The 20,044-nt window shown below is 50.4% G+C and overlaps 1 pseudogene; it reads right to left on the bottom strand.

Annotated features, from left to right (window-relative positions):
* Positions 1-17,520: 17,520 nt before the first annotated feature.
* Positions 17,521-19,793, bottom strand: LOC123133619 (anthocyanin 3'-O-beta-glucosyltransferase-like; annotated as a pseudogene).
* Between the last annotated feature and the right edge of the window lie 251 nt (positions 19,794-20,044).

Raw genomic sequence — 20,044 nt, 5'->3', positions numbered from 1 at the left:
GCAATAACATTTTCTTTACCCTTCTTGTGTTTAATGATATAAGGGAAAGTCTAAATGAAGTCAACCCATTTAGCATGTCTACGATTCAGTTTAGCTTGACTTCTAATATGTTTCAAAGATTCATGATCAGAATGTATAAAAAATTCTTTGGGCCATAAATAATGTTGCCATGTTTCTAAAGTCCGAACAAGAGCATATAATTCTTTATCATAAGTAGAATAATTCAGATTAGGCCGCTCAATTTTTCAGAAAAGTATGCAACAGGTTTGCCATATTGTAATAACACACCTCCTAATCCAATTCTGAAAGTGCTAGTTATCGACTAGAGGGAGGGGTGAATAGGCGATTTTTATCAACGTCTTCAATACGTGGAAGTTTCAAAGACAAACAATAGAAATGACCTAATTGATATGCAGCGGAAGATAAACTACAACAAGCAAGCCATAGTCAAGTATGCAATAATGTGAATGTACAAAGACTAATAGCAGCTAGGTAGTAAGGATCAGGATGGAAGATAGTACGAAGCCAATCAACGGAAGTAGTCAAGCAATGAAGTCAAACAGATAAGACAATTAAGCAATGACTTCACGAAGACAAACTCAAAGTAAATGAGGGAAGGGATAGAACCAGTCACTTGTTGAAGACACAGGATTTGTTGGACCAGTTCCAGTTGTTGTGACAATTGTACGTCTGGTTAGGGAGGCTGAGATTCAACTCGGAAGACCGCGTCTTCACCTTATTCCCCTTGAGCTAAGGACAAACAGTCCTCGCCCAATCACTCTGGTAAGTCTTCAAGGTAGACTTCCGAACCTTCACAGACTTCGTTCACCGGCAACACAATGACTCTTGGATGCTCAAAACGTGACGCCTAACCGGCTGGAGGATACACAGTCCTCAAGTGTAATAAGTCTTCAGGTCACACAGACAGAAAGACTTCAGTGATGCCAAACACTCTTTGGCTCTAGGTGTTTGGGCTTTGTCCTCGCAAGGATTTCTCTCTCAAAGGCTTCGAGGTGGGTTGCTCTCAAAACGACAAAAGCCGTAAACTAACTCTGAGCAGCCACCAATTTATGGTGTAGGGGGTGGGATATTTATAGCCACAAGGCAACCCAACCTGATATGTCCGAAATGACCCTAGGTCACTAAGGAACTGACACGTGTTCCAATGGTCAGATTTCAAACACACACGGCAACTTTACTTTGGCTACAAGCAAAGCTGACTCATCCAGCTCTGGATAAGATTTACTCTCATTGTCTTCGCTCGAAGATATAGGATTTGGGTTGAGCATCACTTCAGTCACTCTAACTTTGTTCACTTGGACCCCACTTATCAGTACGGTGGTTCCTATGACTCAACAAAGAAGAAAAGAAAACAACGAAACAACTCAGTCTTCACGCTCCATGCTCTTCACTCAATGTCTTCTCATGTCATAGTCTTCAGTGTGAATATCTTCACACACCACCATTGTCTTCAATGTCTTCATACATTTTTAGGGGTCATCTCCGGTAGGTAAACCGAATCAATGAGGGACACTTCCTGCGTTATCCTGCAATTCGCACAAACGCATTAGTCCCTCACCCAACTTTGTCGTCAATACTCCAAAACCAACTAGGGGTGGCACTAGATGCACTTACAATCTCCGCCTTTTTGGTGATTGATGACAAACTTGTTGAAGTTTTCAACGGGAAAGAAGTATGTGAAATTGTAAAGGATAGGGTATTGTCTTCATAAGTGGCAAGGGCTCCCCCTAAAGATGTGCATATAAATAATTTGCTTTTGGAATGCAAATGCACATGGCAGGTTGTACTTTTGGAGATCCTCTTCAACTTATGAAGATAATTCATCATGCACGAAATGATATAACTAAGAGAATGACATGCATAATGAAAAATGGACGTCTGCAGAATGATTTAAGTGCGGAAGTTATCATCGCACGTGGAAACGCAAATAACTAGCAGACGACCATCAAGTTTAAGTGTTACAACTCAAAGAACGAAGTGTATCAAATGCAAGAGTTGTAAGCACTAGGAAAAAATATAAAGCAACCGCCCTTATGAACCCGCTTGAAGACTATCAACTCATATGCTTCTCCCCCTTTTATCAGTAATGACCAAAAAGGTTTGAAGACATAGAGCATCTACTCGTCCTCATGAGGAGTAGGTGAAGCAGTAGGGTTGTCGTTGTTGTTTGGTGGTGCAGACGAACTTGGTGCAGTGTCGATGCGTGCAGAAGTAGGGGGTGGTGAGGTAGCATCATCTTCATCATTGATCATATTTGCATGCATAGTTGCCGCGTAGGAAGAATAGTCAGAGTCTTCAAGAGATGGAGTTCTTCATAGGACAGCATTTCATGGAGGAGTGGAGTCAAACTTGAATCTTTTAGTGAAGCCATCGTCTTGAAGATCTGCTTCCGCACTGAGCAGGGTCAAACTCTTCCATGATCGCCGACAAGTTTCGTGAGTGACAAATGCATTCTTGGTGGCAAGGTTTCAAATGCGATTTACATCAACCAAGAGGCTTTGCATCTGAAGCTTGAGCCAAAAATGATGCTTATCTTGTTTCTGATGTAGAGCCACTAGAAGTTCTCGGTCATTTAGGACCTGAGAGCACTTCCGAAGCCTTTGAGCAATTGTGCTCTCAGTAGCTTTAGTTGGCGCACGATGAGGTAGAAGAGTGTTTCCAGCCATTGGATAGACCGAGTTACGGCTTGGACTCCTTCCATAAGCTGAGTGAAGCTTTGGTGTTCAGCATTTTGAAGACTAAGAGGCTCCTTGGCAGGTTCAGGGTATATGGCTTCAACTGACATATCAACCTCTGGTAGAAAGATCACATGATTGCGAGCAGAGGGTTGATAGTTGATAGTAGAATGTTGCCTGATAAGGCGCATGACCCATGGAGCATAGAATTTCAGTCCGAAAAGGTCAGATCCAGATGCAGCCAGTTGTCGAAGGAAGAAATCTTGTGCATTGAAGCTGATGCCATTGAGGATGTAAAAGACCAATGTCTTCATGGCTCCTTCAAGTTTTGCAGCTGATGAATGTCCTTTGATCGTCCATAGAGTCCGCCTGATGATGTGATATATGGTGTGCGGCAGATACTCAAGGTCGTCAACAAAGAACTCCTTTGGATATTCAGCATCATGTGGCAAAGGCTTCATCATGCTCAACATCTGGCTCATGTTTGGTTCTGGTTTATGGAAGATGCTCTCCAGTGCATTGCGGTGGTTTTGACAACCAGGTTCATATAGCTCTCCAGGAGTGGATAGACCTGTAAGCTCAATGATGTCAAGAGCTTTGGCTTCATGATGAAAATTTCCTGTCATCCACTCGAGAACCCATGTCTTTGTATCTCTGTTATAACCGCGAATGTGGAGCATAGCATAGAATTGAAGTAGTAGTTCTTCATTCCAATGTTCTTTGTCTGTCACAAAGCTGAGGAGACCAGCATCACGAAAGCAGTCAAGTGCTTCTTCTAAGCATGGTAGTCCAGCAATGGCTTCAGTGTCGAGGCGCATATGAGGGAAAATGCACCCTTGATCATACAGAACACAGGAGTAATAACTTCGTTGCTGATGACTCCAGAAACAATCTGATGATATTCTTGGCCTTGTGTAGGGGTTCTTTGAGCTGTCAAAGAATGTGTTGTGGCTTTTGAAGCCATTTGCATTGAAGGACCTGATAGATGTGGCACTACTAGGAAACCTTGGCAGTCTTGGCTTTGGATTCTAGACCTGAGGCCTATGCTCAATGTGATAGTCAAACTGAGGACCAGAGACATTAGGCGGAGAGACCAGAACGAGCCATCTTACTGTGATTAGCTCGCCATGGTTGTATGCTTGCTCAATTGTATAGGGCCTTGCTGGCGGAACAGGAGCAGTGGCAGCAACAGTGGCTTCGGGCTGCACATCAAATGCTTCAGGAGCATTCTCAGCATTGACTTCTGGCACGGTGCTTGGGACAGGCTCCACATAAGCTTCAGCCATGACTATGTCATTGGCTTCATTGGTGTTGGTCGTGGCAGCCTCAAGGTTTTCAACCTCCACTTGATGAGCTGGAGGGTCAGGCACAGACACTTTCACTTCATGAACAACTTCTTCAGGAATGGGGGGAGTAGGGACACGTTCTTCTTGATGTTCGTCATTGGCTGATGCAGCCGGATTATCTTCAGCCACTGGGGCTTCAGACACCGAGTCATTCACAGTTGGAGTGGCTTCTGAAAACACTTGACGTGCAACAGGTTGATGGTGCACTTCCCCTTCAGGAACGCTCGGAAGAGAGACTTGAGGCCTTGGTCCTTTGCGAAGCCTTTGTAATACAGGCGACGCCTTTGGAGATGGAGTAGGCAGGTCCTCATCCTCTTCAAACTTGCACGGATGGTGTGACTTGTTGTTGTTGGGGAGTACTGGGGGAGTCTTGTTGTTGCGGGCGATCAGCCCATGATGCATCCTGAGCAATTGGCGTCATAGGACGACCAATGCTGATGATTTCGCTGTTCGTATGAACAGGCGATGATACCACATTGTATTCAATTTGAGGAAGAACTTCATCATCTTCAACATTGTCATGGTGACCAATGTCTTCAGCAGTGATGGGATCAGCTGCTGGAATCTCTTCAGCTTCAGGAGCCTCTGTGGAAGCAGGCTCATGAACAGTCATTCGTAGTTCTTGTGCTGCAGATGCAGGACGAACCACTGAGATGGGTTCAACAACAAGGGGCTCTGTGGGAGCAGCCCGATTTTTTTTGGTCTTGCGCTTCTTCTTGGAGGGAGCAGCATCAGAGGCTTCTGAGGTTTTCCGTTTTCTGGCTGCAGCCTCTGCAGCCCTCGTCTTCTTCTGTTCTGAAGCGGTTGATGTGACTTTTGGCTTCGAGCCAGTCATGCTGCTTGGGAAGACAATGCGAGGTTCATCTTGCCTTGAAGGTGCAGATTGGACAGTCGATTTCTTCTTCTTTGCAGCCATCCTGGGATCGATGCCAGGACGACCAAGAGCCTTGCGCTTCTCTGCCTCATTGTAGGCAAGCACACACTTGTCAGCCAGACCCTTCATGCGCTCTCTAGAGCCTCGAGCTTCTTCACGCTTCTTGTGAAAGGCTTCTTTGAGCTCGTGCAACATGATCTTGAAGTATTTGACATCTTGCACGTTGAGCGTGGTCACATGCTTCTTGAACTGAGCCTTTTCATAGTCAATCTTGTGCTTCAGTTCGACGATGCGCTGAGCAATAGCTAGCTCAGAAGCAATGGCGCCATTGAAGGCGACGCTGAGGCCAATGGGAAGTTGCAAGTCATCAAAGCTGAGATTTGGTGTGTCAAACCACTCATCAATGAAGTTATGGATGATTGCCACATCAAAGAGAGGCAAGTTGTTGAAGATCTTAGCTTCTTCCTTGCTCTTGATCAGTTGCTCAAGATCATCATCTGCAAGATCGTCCTCGCTGGACAGATCAATGTGCTCTTCACGCAGAATGGCAGCTGGAGTCAGAGTCTGATCAGTACTCTTGATGATTTTCTTTTTCTTCTCCTTCTTCTTGGAGATGCGTGAAAGATCTTCAGACTGCACACTATCTTCAAGAGGTGCAGTGGCCAGTGGCTTCACACGAGAAGCTTTTGGAGGTGCAGCTAATGTTGAAGCCTTAATTTTCTTTGGCTTCTGCGGCCTTGGAGGAGGAGCTGGGGCTTCATCAGAATCAGCATCATTATCAGAATGATCCACTTTGGCACCTTGTACCAAGACGTATGAGATTAGGCCATCAAGGTTTGAAAATGGGCCGATTCTATTTTCTTCCGCTTCACGTGTGCCATCATCACGGGGAGCAGAGGGACCAGGATTGAAGTCTAATCCCCATGACTTCTTGTTTTCCTTTGCCGAAGCCTTTGCATACAGGAGGTTACGCTTGAAGAGATTGTCGTCACGACACCAGAGCAATGATGATGGGTCGGCATCTTCAGGCTGTGGTCCACGGACCATACAAGGATAGAATTCTTGTGCAATGGCTTCAGCTTTGTTCTTGGGGGGAAGGCCTCGTTAGAGAATATCACCCCAAGGACTCTTGATAGCATTCTTCTCAGCGTACTCCTGGGTCACGAACTTGTACTTGAACCATTGTTCAGCCCAATAGCGTCGAATCCATTGGATTTGTGTCTTGCGCTGATTATAATCCTCTTCAGGATCTGTCTTGTAAAGTTCTGCAAGATCATCAGGCAGATCCTTTGATGTTCCCCCTCAACGCTGTCTACCACTGAGGGAGTCCTGGATTAGGGGGTGTCCGGATGGCCGGATTATGACCTTCGGCCGGACTCCCGGACTATGAAGAAACAAAGATTGAAGACTTCGTCCCGTGTCCGGATGGGACTTTCCTTGGCATGGAAAGTAAGCTTGGCGATACGATATGAAGATCTCCTGCCATTGTAACCGACTCTGTGTAACCCTAGCCCTCTCCGGTGTCTATATAAACCGGAGAGGTTTAGTCCGTAGGACGAAAAACAATCATACCATAGGCTAGCTTCTAGGGTTTAGCCACTCCGATCTCGTGGCAGATCTACTCTTGTACTACCCATATCATCAATATTAATCAAGCAGGAGTAGGGTTTTACCTCCATCGAGAGGGCCCGAACCTGGGTAAAAACATCGTGTCCCTTGTCTCCTGTTACCATCCGCCTAGACGCACAGTTCGGGACCCCCTATCCGAGATCCGCCGGTTTTGACACCGAAATTGGTGCTTTCATTGAGAGTTCCTCTGTGTCGTCGCCTTTAGGCCCGATGGCTTCTTCGCTCATCAATCGTGATGCGGTCCGGGATGAGACTTTTCTCCCCGGACAAATCTTCGTATTCGGCGGCTTCGCACTGTGGGCCGACTCGTTCGCCCATCTGGATCAGATCGAAAGCTACGCCCCTGGCCATCAGGTCAGGTTTGGAAGCTTAAACTACACGGCCGACATCCGCGGGGACTTGATCTTCGACGGATCCGAGCCACGACCGGGCATGCCGCACTGTCACGATGGGCATGATTTAGCTCTGTCATTGGACAACACCATTAGTTCGGAGCCCGCTGCGCCAGTCGGGGATGGACGGTTGGACGCCGCCCCGGAAACTGCAACCTCTACGGCGATAGAGCCGGATACCAGCCTAGTCCCTCACAAGGCCTATGACTCCAAGGTGCCGAACTCCGATCCGAACTCCGTAAATCCCGCACCTCTTCCGATGAAGCCCGATTTGGCTCCGGTCATGGAGTTCACCTCCGCGGACGTCATTCAGCACTAGCCTTTCGGCAATATTCTGAATTCATTAAAGTCTCTCTCTTTGTCAGGAGAGCCCTGGCCGAACTACGGCCAACACGGTTGGGATGCGAACGACGAAGAAATTTGAAGCCCACCCACCACCCACTTCGTAGCCACTGTCGACGATTTAACCGACATGCTCGACTTTGACTCCAAAGACATCGACGGCATGGACGCCGATGAAGGAGAAGATCAAGAACCAGCACCTATAAGGAACTGGAAAGCCACCTCGTCATATGATATATACATGGTGGACACCCCTAAAGCGGGGGATGGCAAGGAGAAAACGGAGGATGACCCCTGGAAGAAGCAACCCAAGCGCCAACGTCAGCGACGCCGCTCTAAGTCCCGCCAAAGCAAAAATGGCGACTCCGGCACCGGAGATAACAACACGCCGGACAGTGCCGAAGACAACCCCCTCCAGCATGATTCAGTGCAGGAGGACAAAGGAGCCAGCCCTCATGAGAGAGCGGCCGACAAAGAGGATGAGGACGACAATTACATGCCTCCCTCTGAAGACGAGGCAAGCCTCGACGACGACGAATTCGTCGTGCCAGAGGATCCCGTCGAACAAGAGCGTTTCAAATGCAGGCTCGTAGCCACGGCAAGCAGCCTCAAGAAAAAAAAGCAGCAGCTTAGAGCTGACCAAGACTTGCAAGCCGATAGATGGACCGAAGTCCTGGCGGCCGAAGAGTATAAACTAGAACGCCCATCAACTTGAGGAGGAAGCAACTAAACCTACATCACCAGCGTACGACGCGCCCGATCGGCCACCCCGTGGCCGCGATAGAGAGGCCTTCAGACCCTCAACCCAAGCCACACCCCGACACCGCTCAAAACATACCAGAGTACGGGGAGACGCAACAGACCTGCAAGACATCTTGGAGAATAAGGCAAGGCAAACAAGATCGATCTACGGATCGCATGGGCGCCCCGCTTCACGTGACGCTAGCCGTCACGCCAGACATAATAAGTATGGCCCGGCCGAATACTACAAACCAAGCTCGTCCGAGCTACGTCGTGATATAGCCCAGTACAGGGGCGCTGCACACCCACTATGCTTCACAGACGAAGTAATGGATCATCAAATCCCCGAGGGCTTCAAACCCATAAACATCGAATCATACGATGGCACATGAGATCCTGCGGTATGGATCAAGGATTATCTCCATCATATCCACATGGCCCGTGGTGATGATCTACACGCCATCAAATACCTCCCGCTCAAGCTTAAAGGACCAGCTCGACATTGGCTTAACAGCCTGCCAGCAGAGTCAATTAGTTGTTGGGAGGACCTGGAATCCACATTCCTTGACAACTTCCAGGGCACGTATGTGCTACCACCAGACGCCGATGACCTAAGCCACATAATCCAGCAGCCAGAGGAATCGGCCAGACAATTCTGGACATGGTTCCTAACCAAGAAAAACCAAATAGTTGATTGTCCGGACGCCGAGGCCCTTGCAGCCTTCAGGCACAACATCCGAGACGAATGGCTTGCCTGGCACCTAGGACAGGAAAAGCTGAAATCTATGGCAGCCCTCACGACGCTCATGACCCACTTCTATGCGGGAGAAGACAGCTGGCTAGCTCGTAGAAATAACATAACCAAGAGCCCCGGCAATTCGGATACTAAGGATAACAATGGCAGGTCACGTCGCAACAAGCATAAGCGCCGCATTAACGGTGACAATACTGAAGATACGGCAGTCAATGCCGGATTCAGAGGCTCTAAACCGGGTCAGCGGAAGAAGCCATTCAAAAGAAACCCTCAGGGGCCATCCATCTTAGATCGGATACTCGATCACTCGTGCCAGATACACGGCACCCCCGAACAGCCAACCAATCACACCAACAGGGATCGTTGGGTGTTCAAGCAGGCAGGCAAGTTAAGTGCCAAGACCAGAGACAAGGGGCTACATAGCAATGACGGGGAGGGGCCCCGGCCACCGAACAACAAAGAACAGAAGGGATTCCCCCCGCAAGTTCGGACGGTGAACATGATATACGCAACCCACATCCCCAAAAGGGAGTGGAAGCATGCTCTCAAGGACGTCTATGCGCTGGAGCCAGTCGCCCCAAAGTTCAACCCATGGTCCTCCCGCCCGATCACCTTCGACCGAAGGGACCACCCCACCAGCATCCGTCACGGCGGATTCGCCGCACTGGTCCTAGACCCAATTATCGATGGATTTCACCTTACCAGAGTCCTAATGGACGGCGGCAGTAGCCTCAACCCGCTTTACCGGGACACAGTGCGAAAAATGGGCATCAATCCTTCAAGGATTAAACCCACAAACACAACCTTCAAAGGTGTCATACCAGGGGTAGAGGCCAGCTGTACAGGCTCAGTCACACTCGAAGTGCTCTTCGGATCCCCGGATAACTTCCAGAGCGAGGATTTAATCTTCGACATAGTCCCATTCCGCAGCGGCTATCACGCCCTGCTTGGACGAACCGCATTTGCAAAGTTCAATGCGGTGCCGCACTACGCATATCTCAAGCTCAAGATGCCAGAACCTCACGGAGTCATCACGGTAAACAGAAACACCGAACGCTCTCTCCGAACGGAGGAGCACACGGCGGCCCTGGCGGTAGAAGTACAGAGTAGCCTCTCAAGGCAGTTCTCCAATCCAGGCGTCAAACGTCCGGACAACGTCAAGCGAGCCCAAAGTGACCTACAACAAATCCGGCTGGCATGTTCCGAGCAAGCATAGCAGTGCGGCCCCAACCCCAGCCCCCGCCAAACGGCGATGCTGGTACCACGCGTACATAATTACGCCTTAGAGATACCATGGGCATAAGGGGAGGGGCACAACAACGGCACGCCCAGAATGCGGCTCAACCGCACTAAGGGCCTCCCTATTTCGCCGTTTTCCTTTTTACACACTTTCAGGACCCAACTATTCGGAAGACCTGTCTGGCAATACAATCGCCGAACCCACGATGCAACAGCCAGGGAGGGAGCAAGCCACGTCAAAAGTCCAGGTGGTCTCTATAACGAGTTTAATACCTGTTTTACTTACAATCCCGCAGCTTGCCCATGGAGGGGAATATGCCAAATACTCCCATCTCTTGCTTACCGCACTTCTTGTATCGTCCTGCTTTCGCAGCAGCCCTTTTTTAATAAACAATATATAGCTCTTACCTATTATTGTACTTATCTATTTTTATACCAATATGTTCAGTCATGACATTGTGCAACCGTACACTTTGGTGCGCACAATACACCAGGGGCTTACAACACCCAATAACATGGTGTGAGAAGACCGAACACTCTCACGAGTGCGGCACCCCGAACTTATAGCACTATATGCATCGGCTCCGAATCATGTCTTTGGTCAATAGTTGGGTTTGCCCGGCTCCCATGTTTTGGTACCTTACGTTCCGCATTGTTGGCTAAGGTAGCGCTGGGAGAACTACTGCGATTGTGCCCCAGTTGAGCTGGGTTAACACCTTAGTAGAGAAAGCTAAAACTGACTGTCATGATAGTGCGAGAGACCGGTCGTTGTTCGCGAGGTTTCTTCGAGTCCTTAAAGACTTATGCCGCTTCGAGCGAGGAACCGGACTTATCCGGCCTAGGCGTGGATAGCGCCCCAAACTCGGTCTTCCGAATACTAGGGGCTTCGCCGAATTTTAAAATTATAGAATTCTATGGCTAAGTGAGAGTGATAAAGCATTATAAGTCCGACGGCCTGGTTTGTTGTGCTGAACGCCTCCCTAGATGGACCCAAGAATGGGAACAAGAGCACTCAGGTTTATCCCGAACACCCCAACACTCGTGGCATGGGGGTCGAAGCCGATGACTTGCATCTCTCAGATTTGATAAACGGCCGCACAGAAGGTAATATTTTAAATTAACAAGCGTTGCTTAACGCATATGAACAAAGCTTCAACGTACAGGATAACAAATGTGAGTCTACTCAAAAATTACATCTTTGGAGCACTCATCCGCTATACGGCGGGCACCCTTCAGAACGCCATTATAATACATCTCGGGCGTACGATACTCCTTGCCCGGTGGTGGCCCGTCCGTCAACAGCTTCTCCGCATCTAGCTTGCCCAGTGCACCTTAGCACGGGCAAGGGCCCGACGGGCACCTTCAATACAAACGGAGCGCTTGACGACCTCAATCCTCGGACACGCGTCCACCAGCCGCCGCACCAGACCGAAGTAGCTCCCAGGCATGACTTCTCCAGGCAACAACCGAGCTATGAGGCCCTTCATGGCCTGTTCGGCCACCTTGTCGAGCTCGACCAGCTGCTTCAGTTGGTCGCTCAGGGGCACCGGATGTTCGGCCTCAGCATACTGAGACCAGAACACTTTCTCCGTCGAGCTCCCCTCTTCGGCTCGGCAGTATGCGGCGGCATCAGACACACTACGGGGCAGATCGGCGAACGCTCCTGGAGAGCTCTGGATTTGGGTAAGTAGCAGATAATTAACTTTTATATTTTTGCTTTGCATAAAGAATGCCTTACCCGCCGCTATCTTCTTCATCGCCTCGATCTCCTGAAGGGCCTTCTGGGCTTCGGCCTTAGCGGTCTTGGCACTCTCAAGAGCCAAGGCAAGCTCGGACTCTCGAGTATTCGAGTCACGCTCCAAACTCTCGTGTTTTCCCACGAGAGCCTGGAGCTCTTGCCGCACCTCCGCCACCCGCGCCTCTTGCTTCTCTTGCTCGGTGCGCTCCAAGGCCGCACTCTCTTCGGCCTTGGAGACCGCCTCTTTCAGGGTTGCCACCTTGTTCGTGGCTCTTGCAACATTAAGGTTGGTCCTGTTATTATTTTGCAACCAATTATTTCTATATACATTTACAGGAAGGTACTATGTACCCTCTTTATCCTCGAGCTGCTTCTTGGCACGGCCGAGCTCGCTCTCGGACCGCTCGAGGCTTTCCTTCAATGCATTGACCTTCGCAGTCAGTGCGGCAGAGGTCAGCAGCGCAGTCTGCATTCCCATATTGACATATTTTTATTAGACTCCTGCGTATATCTTTTTAGATCCTCAGCTCGGCTTTTCTTTCCGTAAACCGAACTGAGCATCAGGGGCTACTGTCTATGCGGTAGTATTTTTTATATATATGTTTTTGAACACATACCTCAAAGCCCGTTAACAGGCTTGTACAGGCTTCCGTCAGCCCGCTCTTGGCGGACTGAACCTTCTGAATCACCGCACTCATAACAGTGCGGTGTTCCTCGTCGATGGAGGCGCCGTTAAGCGCCTCCAACAAATTGTCCGGCGCCTCTGGATGGACGGAAGTCGGCAGCGTCGTAGGCTTGCCCTTCTTATGAAGGTGCCACCTGTCGGACTCTGGAACCGCTGATGGTTCCGGAGCAGTGTCCGGCCCGGGGCCGGACTTAGATCCCTCCGGTGCTTTACCCCCTTTGGGCCTGGAGTCCGGACAGTCGCCTTGTGGCGCCTCCAGGACCACCTCCTCCTGGTTTTGTCCCCTACAGGACTCCACCTCAGCGTCGTCTATAGGGAGAGGGGAGGAGGCCGTCGGAAGTGAAGCGCTATTCACATCCGACGAATTCAGAGAGCCGCTCGACGAATCGCCAAGCTGAGCTCTGGGCGGACTGCATGATTAGATTCGGCGGTAGAAGCTATCGAATAATAAAGGAGTGCAATAAGTCATTCGGGTAGCCGGACACTTACGATTTTGCCACGGGCTTGACCCTGGATGGCCATTCCCCCTGCCGTCTTCGGCGTCGGGGGCGTAGTCCGGCAGAAGGGTCTTCCCCTTCTTGGACCCTCCAGCTTCCCCAGTTGGGGCGGCCTTTCTTTTCTTTCCTCCCCCCGTTGGAGGGGGAGAGGCATCTTCTTCTTCTTCCTCCTCCTCGTCTTCAGAGGCGGAAGGTGCATTGGGGTTGTCGGGAAAATCCGACGCCGACCGAGCACCGGGAACTCTTTTGGGTCCCCGTGGCCTTCTCCTTGGCCTTCTTCTCCGGCACCACGTGAGGTGCCGAAACCAGTAGCTTTGCTAATTGTGCGTCTGCTGGGCCTTCGGGCAAAGGAGCCGGACAGTCAAACTGTCCAGATGTCCTCTTCCAGTCCTGTCAAAGGAACGGAAGTTTAGATCGCACATAAAGTCACACTATGAAATTCGGGTATCCCGTAAGGGACTAAATGTAAGCTTACTTCGGAGGCTTGACGTTTGGAGCAGAATCCACGATCCTCGGTGACGGGAGGGGAGACATCTGAACTCTTGAAAAGCACCTTCCAGGCGTCCTCGTGCTTCGTTTCAAAGAGCCGGGATAGAGTCTGGTGCTGGGCCGGGTCGAACTCCCACAAATTGAAGTCCCGTCGTTGACACGGGAGGATCCGGCGGAAGAGCATGACCTGGACCACGTTGACAAGCTTGACCTTCTTGGTCACCAGGTCTCGGACGCAAGTTTGGAGTCCGGTCACCTCTTCCGGATTTCCCCACGACAGGCCCATCTCTTTCCAAGATGTGAGCCGGGTGGGGATGCTGGATCGAAATTCGAGGGCCACTGCCCACTTAGGGTCACGCGGCTTGGTGATATAAAACCACCCCGATTGCCACCCTTTGATGGTTTCCCCAAAGGCACCCTTGAGCCAGGTAACGTTGGCTATCTTGCCCACCATGGCACCTCCGCATTCCGCCTGTCGGCCTTTCACAACCTTCGGCTTGACGCTGAAGATCTTCAGCCATAGGCCAAAGTGGGGATGGATGCGGAAGAAGGCCTCGCACACGACGATAAATGCCGAGATATTGAGGATGAAGTTCGGGGCCAGGTTGTGGAAGTCCAGGCCGTAGTAGAACATGAGCCCCCGGACGAACGGGTGAAGAGGAAAACCCATTCCGCGGAGGAAATGGGGAAGAAAAACAACCCTCTCATGGGGCATGGGGGTGGGGATGAGTTGCCCCACATCTGGAAGCCGGTGCGTGATGTCGTTAGAAAACTATCCGGCCTTCCTCAGTTTTTTGATTTGCCCCTCCGTGACGGAGGAGGCCATCCATCTACCTCCCGCTCCGGACATGGTCGGAGAAGGTTGAGGTGGGAAGTGCGGGTTTGGGCGCTGGAGCTCGAGCGTGCGGGGACAAATAAGCAAAGGAGGAAGAAGGCGTGAATGGAAGGGGTAGATTCTTGGACACGACTAGGGAGCACACGTGTGCTCCCTGGCATTCTGGAGCACACACCCAAAAAAGGTAAGTTTTTGTCCTAATGCTATGATGCAAAATCCACTTAAAAAAAGAAAGATTTTGTCCCATGTGCAATTATTTTGTGTGTTCAATTTTTAAAAAAGTCATAACTTTTGAACGGAGCATCAAAATTAAGATCTGTTTTCACTATTAAATCCTTGGCGACGAGCTCTTCAAAACTAGATCTCATATCGATATGTTTCGACGAACTTTTTTTCTTCAGGCAACTTTGATGTCATGGGGAGGCAACTTTTGTACTACTGTAGGCAACTTTCTGTTAGGGTGTGCATCATGGTCACCTATCATTCCGGATGTTCTTTTGAGTTGGTTATGATGACTACCAAATTGTCTAGCATCACGTGTAAGTTGCCTACCATGACTAGCTATCAACTTTGCTGCTATATGAAGCACTTATTGCTAGGTTGCCTATCATGACTACGTATCGAAACAATGCTCTTATAAAGTTGGCTATCAGGATTGTCAAGTTGCCTGGCGTTACCTATGAAGTTGCTTTTGATGAACTTATCTTCTCAAGCAACTTTTTTGCCACAAAGAGGCAACTTTTGAACTACAGTAGGCAACTTTCATCCCTAATGTTCTTTTGAGTTGGTTACAATGACTACCAAATTGCCCTAGCATGACATATAAGTTGCCTAGCGTCAACTATGACGTTGCTTTCGACGATCTTTTTTTTCTCAAGCAACTTTGGTGCCACGGAGAGGCAACTTTTGGTTAGGTTGTGTATCATAGTCATCTATCATCCTAATGTTCTTTTGAGTTAGCTACGATGACTATGAAATTGCCTAGCATCACTTTTAAGTTGCCTACCATGACTACCTATCAAAGTTGTTGCTACGTGACCCACCTTGTTTCTTATCAGGACTACCTATTATCAACTCAATGCTCTTATAAAGATGGCTTTCATGACCTCAAGTTGCTTAGGTAGCCAATGAAATTGCTTCTGATGAAGAAAAATCTCAAGCAACTTCATGCCACGTTGAGGCAACTTTTTTATTACAGTAAGCAACTTTCGCCTAGGTTGTGTATCATGGTCACCTATCATCAAAATGTTCTTTTGAAGTGGCTACGATGACTACCAAGTTGCCTACCATCACCTATAAGTTGCCTACCAAGCTGTCTACCATCACATGAAAGTTTCCAACCATGACTACCTATCAACTTTGGTTCTACATAACACACCTCGTCGCTAGGTTGCCTATGATGGCTACATATCAAATCAATGCTTTCATAAGTTGGCTATCATGAACGTCAACTTGCCTAGCGCCACCTATGAAGTTTCTTTTGATGAACTTTTTTTCTTGTCAGATAGACAACTTTGGTGGACGGGGAGGCAACTTTTGAAATAAGATAAGCAACTTTCAGTTGGGTTATGTATCATGGTCACCTATCAGTCCAATGTTCTTTTGAGTTGCCTAATATGACTAACAAGTTGTCTAGCATTTCCTATAAGTTGTCTGCCATGACTACCTATCAACTTTGGTGATACATGAAGCACTTTATTGCAATGTTGCATATAGTGGCTACCTATCAACTCGGTGCTCCCATAAGTTGGCTATCATGACCGTCAAGTTGACTAGGATTACATGTTAAGTTGCCTTCACAAACTATTTTTTTTCGAGCAACTTTGATGCTATATTGAGCAATTTTGGTGCTACAAGAAGCAAATTTGTTGTCAAATTGCCTATGGTGACTATTATTAAACTAATGATTTTCTAATATGACTATCATGACTCTCCAATGACTAACATCATTCTAAAGTTTCTTTTGATCAACATTCTTTCAACTCCGGGAGTTCAACTCCACAAATACTACAATACGCCATGACCTAGCAGCCAAGAGTTCAACTCCGGGAGTCGTCGCGTTTGACCTGGCTCTGGCGTAGAGTTGATAGTGTTTGAAGCCGAAGCGTTACTGAACAGGCTCTAAGTTTGCTTTTGTACCGTTTACATCACAAACAAAGATGCATTAGCTTGCGCGAAGTTGTCTTAAAAATCCCAACCACTATGAAAATCAATGTTATTAATTCTCTCATGGTAGTTCTAGTTCCAGGTCTAGTTCATGATGTTCCGAAACCATCAAATAGACCCAAAATGTAATAATTTGCTAGAAGAAAAAAGAGACCTAAAATCTGCAAAAGCCTGCTCATTTCTTTCTAGAATTGTGGTAATTACATTACAAGTAGGCTCCCATCCAAGATTCCTATCCACGACCATGTAGCGGACAAGGACTGACATAGAGAAAAAACCTATTTATTATGCGAGCAGTTTTGCCATGGCAGTCGAGCAAGATGTGGTTCCACCACAACGTCAGCCTCACTGTCTTGCTCGCCGCCGCAGAACGTCACCATGGTGCTCGACACCGGCAGCGAGCTGTCCTTGCTGTTCTACGCCAGGAACAACGTGATGTCCTTCGGCCCGAGGAGCTCGACCACCTTCGTCGCCGTGCCCTGCGCCTCCGCACAGTGCCGCTCCCGTGACCTGTCGTCACCTCCGGCCTGCAACGCGGCATCGAGCAGGTGCAGCGTGTCGCTCTCCTACGCGCGGACGGGTCCTCCTCTGACGGCACGCTCGCGACTGACATCTCCACTGTTGTGCGCGGCATTCCGCTGCATTGCTTCCGGGTTCGACTCGTCCCGGTCGGCGGCCCGAGCGCCGGGCTGCTGGGCATGACCAGGGGCGCCCTCTCCTTGGTCTCGCGGGCCAGCACCCCACACTTCACGTGCTGCATCTCCGGCCGCGACGCCGCCGGCGTGCTGCTCCTCGGACTCCCACAGCGACCTGCCCACCTTCCGTCCCTCAACTACACGCCCGTGTACCAGCCGGCCTTGCCGCTTCCGTACTTCGACCGCGTCGCCTACGCCGTCCAGCTCATGGGCATCCGCGTCGGCGAGGAAGGGCATCGAGGCGACGAAATTGCAATCGAGCTGAGGATAGATATCGACAGACTTTTTTTTCTTTCCTTACCGCTGGTTGCTTGCCTGTCGCGTAGCGGGTGTGCTCGTTTCAGTTAAATAGCACGCGTGCACTTTTTAGAATTTGGGAAATTTCAAGCGTACAACGATATTGAATTGCTCGCAAGATGCCACGGCGTTTCATCAGTCAGCAACACTTCTGGCGGCACACGTTGCAAGTAGCGACCTACAACATGCCACGACGTCATCGGTGCCTGCCGTAGCCAAGATCGCCAACGTACAAAAGGAAGAAAGTTCAGGCTGCCTCTGGATCAATGTTGCCACCTCATGTTGTAATAACTACTCGTAATTAATTCTGTTATGAGACTAGTCGCTCGGTAGGCGTACCAAAGCTCGCCGCTCGGGTGACTTCTCCGGAACTCCGGCGAGCCATCAACTCACCCATCAGCCTTCCGACGTCGTCGTACGAAGATCCGCCCTTCTCCATGGCGCTCCTTGCTTTCACACTGAGGTCCTTGGCCTTCTTCCGTACGGCGGCGCCCTCCTCGCTGCTGCCCATCAGCCTCCCGATGGATCCAGCGATCAGCTCGCCGCCGATCACCTCATGGGTCTCCAGAGGCGAGGCGAAGTCCCTGGCGCCGATGCTGACGCCCACCTTGAGCACCTCCACGATGAGCTTCTCGTTGTAGAACTGGTCCGCGTACCGCGGCCACGTGTCCATCGCCATGCCGGCGCTCACGGCCTCCAGCGCCGAGTTCCAGCCACAGTGCGTCATGAACCCGCCGATGGCCGGGTGGTTGAGGATGAGAGTCTGCGGCGCCCAGCCTCGGATGATGATGCCGCGGTCGCCGCGTGCCGTCAGCTCGGCGAAGCCCTCAGGCATCCACTCTGACTCGTCGATGCCTGTGCCGGAGCTGATGACCCACACGAAGTCCTTGCCGGAGAGGTCCAGGCCGCGGGTGAGCTCGCGCAGCTCGGCCGGCGAGAAACTGGTGAACGTGCCGAAGGAGACGTACACCACCGAGCCGGCCGGCTTTGCGTCCAGCCACCGCAGGCAGTCGTCGGTGACGTGTGCCTTCGTGTTGTCGGTGCTGCCTCTCTTAGCCATGTCTTTGCTGGCGAGCGCGACCGGCCCCACGAGCCACGCACGGCGGCCGAGCGTCGTGCGGAAGTGCTCGACGTAGTCCGGCTCCAGCTCGTGTAAGCTGTTGAACACCTCGCCGAAGCTCCTCCGGTCCGCTGCATCGTTGTCCTTGTGGAATGCCCACATCGCCGGCCGCTTCCTGAGGTCCATCATCTGGCTCCGCCTCAGCTGGACACGGTGCGGCAGCCCCGGCAGGGAGACGAGCTGGGCGTCGTCATCAGGGTCGTCGTCGGTGGTAGCCGTCGCTGTCTCCAGCGGGTTGGTGCGCAGCATGGTCTCGCTGCAGCACCGGGCGAACACGCTGCTGCGGAGGAACACGAGGCGCGGGACGCCATGCTCCCCGGCGGCATCCGCGGACCAGCTGAAGAAGCTGTCGGACACGACGGCGTCGGGGCGGTTAGCAGCCATGAACCGGTCGAAGGGCTCGCGGAGCAGCTGCGCGGCCTGGATGAACTTGAAGTTGTAGTCGGCTCCGTGGGCTGGAGTAAGGGATATGAGGTTCTCCATGCCTGGGGGAGCCCTACGTCGGGGAAAGGCACGACGGAGATGTCGACTGCAGGGGAAGGGGAGTCGGTGCCGTGGCAGTAGGAGTCGTTGGCGCGGTCGACGGCCGGACGGATGATGTCGGCGTTGACGGGCGTGGTGAGGATGGTGCACCTCGCGCCGCGAGCGGATAATATCGTGGCCATGTCGACGACGGGAATGAGGTGCCCGGGGGCGAAGAACGGGAGGAAGAGGATGTGCAGGGGTTGGAGCTGCTGCCGCTGCTCATCCCTGGTAGCCATGGACCAGTGGCGGATCCAGAATTTGAAGTTACCCGGGGCGAACTTTTACAAGCAACAAAATATCAAAGCCTCGATAGACGATGCAATCAAATATGTTAATGAAATAATTAATTAGTCAAAGCACAATGAATTGTTTAAGAAAGTTTCATTCTCAAGGACTAGACGAAAAATCTATGACACAAAACGTATAAAATCTAACTTGTAATCCCGCTGGCTGAATCTTCCTACAACTTGTATTCGTAATTAAGTATTCAGCTTTCAAGAATCAGGTCAACATGACAACAATTATAGAATGACAACAATTAAATATGATAGGAAGAGCAGAAAATAAGGGAAGATCAAAAGAACCTGCTCATTGCTACCTCTCTTGGCTGCTCCCTCACAGTTTTGAGCGGGATGCCAGTGGCCGCGGCAGTGGGGAGACTGCCTCTTGCGTGGACGGCCGCAGAAACAAGTGGACTTCCTCAACGAACACCTTTGGTTGGAAGAACCTGGGAAGGGCCGCAGGGGAGGGCATCACGTCAAGGTCAAGGCGGCGAGGCTGGGCGACGGCGTGATGATGGCTGATCGGTATCGATCGGTAGGCATCGGGAACATCAAAGGTTGCGTACAGAAGTGAAATGGGCTGCGTAAAGAAAAATAATGGGTCATCTCATGTTTTATTGGGCCTTACCACTGGCCCATCTCCTACTCGAAGCGTTTTCTTCTCGTATCATAATCCTGCTCGAAGCGTTTCCCTTCTTCTTCT

The sequence above is a fragment of the Triticum aestivum genome, chromosome 6B, assembly GCF_018294505.1.
Source record: "Triticum aestivum cultivar Chinese Spring chromosome 6B, IWGSC CS RefSeq v2.1, whole genome shotgun sequence".
Classification (NCBI taxonomy): Eukaryota; Viridiplantae; Streptophyta; class Magnoliopsida; order Poales; family Poaceae; genus Triticum; species Triticum aestivum.
The sequence above is the reverse complement of the archived record's forward strand: the minus strand, read 5'-3'. Positions and strand labels throughout refer to the sequence as shown.